The sequence below is a fragment of the Octopus bimaculoides genome, chromosome 8 (assembly GCF_046866305.1).
Source record: "Octopus bimaculoides isolate indiv1 chromosome 8, ASM4686630v1, whole genome shotgun sequence".
Taxonomy (NCBI): Eukaryota; Metazoa; Mollusca; class Cephalopoda; order Octopoda; family Octopodidae; genus Octopus; species Octopus bimaculoides.
The window spans coordinates 61,434,161-61,440,733 of NC_142935.1; the positions used below are offsets into that span (position 1 = coordinate 61,434,161).

General features: G+C 34.7%; 1 long non-coding RNA gene across 1 annotated transcript; it reads right to left on the minus strand.

Annotated features, from left to right (window-relative positions):
• Window positions 1-194: 194 nt before the first annotated feature.
• Window positions 195-5,358, minus strand: LOC149134430 (uncharacterized). Its single transcript, XR_016242773.1, has 2 exons — window positions 4,388-5,358; window positions 195-659 (listed from the first exon to the last, which is right to left on the minus strand). It is a non-coding gene; the product is annotated as an uncharacterized LOC149134430 (long non-coding RNA).
• Between the last annotated feature and the right edge of the window lie 1,215 nt (window positions 5,359-6,573).

Genomic DNA, 6,573 nt, shown 5'->3' on the forward strand with positions numbered 1-6,573 from the left:
TGACAATTACTCAAGCCTTCATATAAACTTCTTCATCGAGTCAGAAAGTAGGAAAAGAATGGAAATGAACGCCACCGAGTATTTGCAACGGTCACTATTTGATTATTAGCTTTTGTTTAGATTCTGCGACATAAACTACCAATGCTAATTTAAAAGAACTACAGCAGATAACACTGGTAATTTACTCTTTCGCCGTCTCTCTCTCTCTCTCTCTCTCTCTCTCTCTCTCTCTCTCTCTCTCTCTCTCTCTCTCTCTCTCTCTCTCTCTCTCTCCCATGTTCACATTCTCACAAAGTAATAGCTTGGTTAGATGTAAAACCATAACTACAAACTCTGTCACCAATTACATCTTGATGAAAAAAACTTTCGTTCCTTTCCCTGTTGTTTTCTCTGAACCATCGTGTCCGATATTGTCTATTGTTAGATTATGTTAGATTAAAACTATGACTTTTTTGCCCAATTTCTAATTATTTATTGTAATTAATTCCTATCTGAATTAATCTAGACATTATAACAGTTGTTATACATTGGAAAGACCAGCATATATAAGCAGATCAGGCCATTTGTTCGCGCAGAGAGGCTCGATACATTTGTCAGACCACGGGTTGTTTTCTCTGCACTGTCACGATCATGCCTTTAGAATGAACATGTTTTTCATGCTGAAAATATAAAGAGATGATAAATTGTGGAAGAAATAGTACATTGAAAGGGCGCTAGAGTGAGAAGTAAAATTGAAATGGTAGTGTTACACAGTGTTAGGGAATGACGTAAGAAAGAAAGAAAATAAATAAATAAATAAATAAATGATGTTATAGAAATAATGTGCAGTAAAATGAAGCTTATAGACTGCATATGCAATAATGTTCCATATCTGTGCATAATAGTCTACTTATCTATACTATTAGCTTCGATTATTGGCACATCATTTCAATAACACAATTCTTATAACATAATATAGCTTTATCTGTTTTTCTTATACACACACAAACACGCACACATATATAGATGTATGAATTACTAATGCATATATATATATATATATATATATATATATATATATAACTTCTAATGATTTCATTCGTCTATGTATCATATAGCATATTAAGTTATAAATATATACACATTACAAATCTCAGTTATCTAAACATCAGTCATCCGAAATTTGGAGATATCTAAACAAGATGTCGAGGTCCCTTGAATGTTTAATTAACCATATTTTGTATACCCTGAAGATGATAAAAAAAATGCTGCTGCTACCGTTTTGTATATTATTTACAATAATAAATCGCAAATTCTAATCACCGCATCACAAAAATGTCACCTCAAAGAGGTATTACAGACAGTTTCCATGATCGCATCCTTTGATTGCTGTTACTGAAGACATTATGTGTCGGTCGACTCGTTAGTTTAATATCAGTCAGACGTTTTAAACAATATTTAAACCGTTTTTAACAAATTGAAATTACTTTCAGTCTAAAGGATTCCAAAACTTGGAAAGATGAGTGTGTCTTCCTTCAATCTATAATTTTGTACTTGGTATGTATTTGTTACAATTAGTCAAATTTGTTGCGTATATCAAGGCTGTGGAGAGAAGTATACATCATAAAAGCGAGATTTTCTAAAGTCTGTATCGTGGTGAGAAAGCATAGAATATTGCGCAGGAGTATAACGTTCGGAAAGTAACAGTGTCCAACATGGAGAAAGCAAGATGAGTAATTGAGAAATTCATCAACCAAATTGGCACTTAATACGCATTGCAAAGAAAATCGATGACAGCCACTAACACATGGCTTGGCTGAGTTGTTTACCTTTTCAGGTTGTTTACCTTTCCAGGTAAACAACCCAGCTAAGTCACGTTTTAGTGGTTTTTCACAGCAAAGAGATAGCCATCTTTAACTTGATGTTACAAAGAAAAGCCGCCAGTTTCCGAGAACGGAACCGCGCCAGTGAAGTAATTGGACAACAGGAGTCTGATTATAATGTCTTGTTTTGGACAGGTTGCAGTGTTTCAAAGATCATCGCAACATTATGCCACTCAGTGTTCGTGGAGAGCAGAAGTCCGTTGGTGACGGCGTCGTGAAATATTCAGGCAGATGCTACAAATCATGAACTTCAACAATTATATAACGCTGATAAAAATGGAATGTTTTAGCATGCATTACAGGACAAATGTCTTGCGTCTATCAAAGAACTACGTTACCAGAACATAAAGGACTAGGATCACAGCACTATGATGCTCTAGCCCTTTAAATTCTGTTGTTGTTGTTGTTGTTTTTTTTTGGGGGGGGGGGGTCTGGCCTCAATTACACCAGCACTTATAAATTACCGTTTGTCTCCATCGAGTATTGGCGTTTCTTTAAAAAAAAAATGTGACAAAAATTCTTTTCCCATAAAGTACAAATCACAAAACAAGACAAGAGTGACATAACCACTTTTCTTTTTCTTTTTCATCATTCTGGTTTGTGTGAAGAATTTGTACCTGTCATCCGATTACATTTTGCAAATATTGAGCTCGAGTACCATGTATTTCTGTTTGTCGACAACACAGAGTCATACGATATATAAAGACAGCCAATTAGAATAGCCAAATGAAGTTGTCAAGTGTTTGCTATTACCATTTCACACCTCTTCAAAGCTACAGCCGCCCGATCAGGGAATCATGACAACAATAAAGAAATAAAACATAAAGCTTTAACATGATATGTGCTGCCATCAATGAAGACAGAACAGGCAAAGTACTGCCGCAAATTTACATGTCATTTGCATGTAAGCACGCCTTGCTATTAGATAGATAGATAGATAGATAGATAGATAGATAGATAGATAGATAGATAGATAAACAAATAGCTACATACTTGCATATATATATATATATATATATATATAGGCATATGAATATTTTCACACATGCATACGTATATATGTGCATATACAGATATATATACATATATATATATATATATATATATATATATATATATATATATATATATATATATATATATACATATAAATATAATTATAGATATAGATATATATACATATATGTATGTATGTATGTATGTAGGTAGGTAGGTAGGTAGGTAGGTAGGTAAGTAGGTAGGTAGGTAGGAAACTGAGGAGGTTGAAATTAGTTTTCCTCGAGCTGCATGTAAAGAATTACAGCATTGAAAATGTTTCGTGATTTTGGCAAAGTGTCAATGACATTAACGAGGAATATAGTATGTGCATGGAAAACGGGTTGGTTAGTTGTCTCAATGTATTTTTGTCTATTTGTATGTGTATATGTGTGTGTGTGTGTGAGTGTGTGTGTGTGTGTGTATCTGCGTGTACGTTTGTATATATATATATATATATATATATATATATATATATATATATATATATGTATGTATGTATGTATGTATGTATGTATGTATGTATGTATGTATGTACATATGTTTATACATAACGATGACTACTAAAGTGGACATTTGATGTGCTAGAAGAAGATCACATGTTGTGTCTACTAAGACCTAATAGTTCTCAAAAGAAATTCAGCGAAATACCAAACCGTATGCGGGCAAGACAGTGAAAATTACATACATAAAATTAAAACATTGTTATTCGTGGACCGGTTTCGGAATTAAAATTCTCTTGCCGAGAATATCTGTCCCTCTTCAGCACGAACTGCAAGGAAATTATAATTCTCAGAATCTTATACAAGTTGTTCACCCCTAGAGGCGAACGTGTATATGGTTCTGCTAATTACAACGTAATGGTAAAAATCAAATGTCTTCGTTTTGGCGCGCTAATTCCGGAAATATCTCCTGGTAATAAATCGATATTAATCAATATCTGATCTTTACCCTATGTTTTAATTTGATTAACCATAACCAAGTTCTCAAATTGGATATATGCTACGCAGTAACCATTTTATGCAGAGATATTTCCGGCATTAGCGCGCCAAAACGAAGACATTTGATTTTTACCATGCATACATACACACACACATGTATTTAAAAGATGCGTCTATGTATCTATGTATCTATATATTTATGTATGTATGCTTCTATCTATCTATCTATCTATCAGTGTTGCACTCTCCCCCTCTCTCTCTTTGTACATATATATATATATATATATATATATATATATTTGTGTATATATATATATATAATTACAGAAGCACAAATCAATGAATGCCTGCACATATACACACATACTAATATTTGTTTGTTAATTATATCTATATAAATATGTACGTATACCGTAAGTACATACACGCACAAACACACACACACACACAAACACACACACACACACACACGTATGTACATGTATCACGCGCGCTGGTGTTTATGTATGTGAATATGTGTATCCATTGGCAGAGAGATAAATGTCGTACATTTATTGCGCTGTGAAATATTTATGGCTTATTGATATCCGTATCTCAGCGGATCAGGATCGAAACCAGTCTGAAAGTAATTCCTGATATCGTTGCACAAAATCTTAACGTTTACTTAGGCAATTGCCATTTCGTCTTGGCCTCGTTATTTCTAGTCCTCAGGACTTAGCCGTCAGCTGTCTGCATGTTTCTTAATTCGATTGAATAAAGGACTGATCAGTCTCATAAGCAGAAGATTATGCAGTTGTTTTTGTTTTGATTCTTGCTATTGCAGTACCGGAGCAGTCCCTGATTGTACCAGCTAATGTTTTTTTTACGAGTAGCTATCTATCGGGTCTAAACTTATACATACATACATACATACATACATACATACATACATACATATCTTCGAAACGCCTAGTTTAGAATAGAGGCAGCTGGTGAAGAATTAATCCAAGTGGCTATTTGTTTTTCTATGTGTTCGTTCCGTTGTCTGTAGGTCATTTTTCTAACGTCCTGTACCCGAATATGCATCTATATACACATGTAGATGTAAGTATGTAGATATATGTGTGTATACATGCTTATATATCCGTTGTATTATATGTATATATATATGTATATATATATATATATATATATATATATATGTGTGTGTGTGTGTGTGTGTGTGTGTGTGTGTGTGTGTGTGTGTGTGTGTGTGTGTGTGTGTGTGTGTGTGTGTCTTAGGTATAAGCCCGGTTTCACCCGGTCGGTTTGGATGATGTGGCTGTAAAACCTGCTCTGTGTAAGCATTTTTACGTTAAAAAACAATTTTCGAATGACTTTTTTTCTGTCAAAACGCTAAAAATAACTGACCAACAAAGAAAAAAACTAAAGATTCAACCACATCAAAAAATACACCCAAATACTAAGCGAACAAAGATGAACCACCCCACTTCCATTGCGGGTGCACACGCACACGCACACACACACACACACACCGCAAAAAAAATATATATATATAGGCTTGTGCCTATATTAGAAAGGAATATTATTATTAGTTTTGCATCGTAAATAAATAAATGTTTTAATTAATAATGAAAAGATTTCATTTTAAATTAAAATATTTACACGAAGGAAGACATTTTTGAAAGTTTAAAAAATATCTTATTATGACGTCATATTGATGCCGATTTTTCAGATCAGAAAATTAAAGGGAGGTTAAAATAAATTGCATTTATTCATTTCCTGCTATTATGACGTCGATATGAGTCTTTTGTCTTCATATCGACAATGCTTCAGCAGACACCAACATCGGGTTTGTAGATGCTCTTGTCTATAATCCCTTAGCATTTAAGATGTTTTACCGACTTTTAAGATAGGTAAGCTTTTGATTATACTTACACACACATATGCATATACACACATGGACACACGCATATACACACAAGTACATAACTACACAAACATTCTCGTCGTGACCCGAATCAATCTTGAGAACTATCTTCACTCACGTGGTGGGCCCTTTTTTAGATTAGTGTACTGAGGTATATTACTGCCAAACGAGTAGCTTTACTAGTTTGTTTTTTCCTCTATGCTTTCCCGTAGAGACACCCCTACATTAAAGAGGGTCTAGGAATTAAGCTGAAAAAAGAAATTGCTCTTCCTGTTCGTGTATGGCTTGCAGTGAATCACATTAACTGCTACTTCAGGCGGACGTTAGATTATACAGGGTGTTCCGGTAAAATTTGACAGTTTGCATAAATGGAAAAGAAAACAATATTCCATCCAAAAATAGATGTATTTTAAAACCATCAAAATATATCAACTAAGATCATGGCTGGGAGTAAGTGAAAGAAGCCGCCGTCAGCTTCCACCACGGCCACAAGATAGCTCCGGAACCCGGTGCATGCGTTCCTCATTGCGTCTTTGGGAGATATCTTCGAACATCTCCTTGATCTTGGCTACTACCTCGGCCTTGTTGTTGGAAGCAGAGTAGTTGGTGTCTCTTTCTCAAAACTCGCCCTACACAGTAATCCATGGGATTACAAATGAGGGGATTAGGAAGCCAGAAATTGGAGCTGGTGAAGTTGTAGAAATTCTCCGACTATCACTTCTGACTCTTTCTGGGAGCATAAGAAGAATCCTGTAACTCATATGGCTTCCCAGCAGCCACCTTCTCCAGGCAAGGATTGACCACTTTTCAGCAGCTTCACATCCAT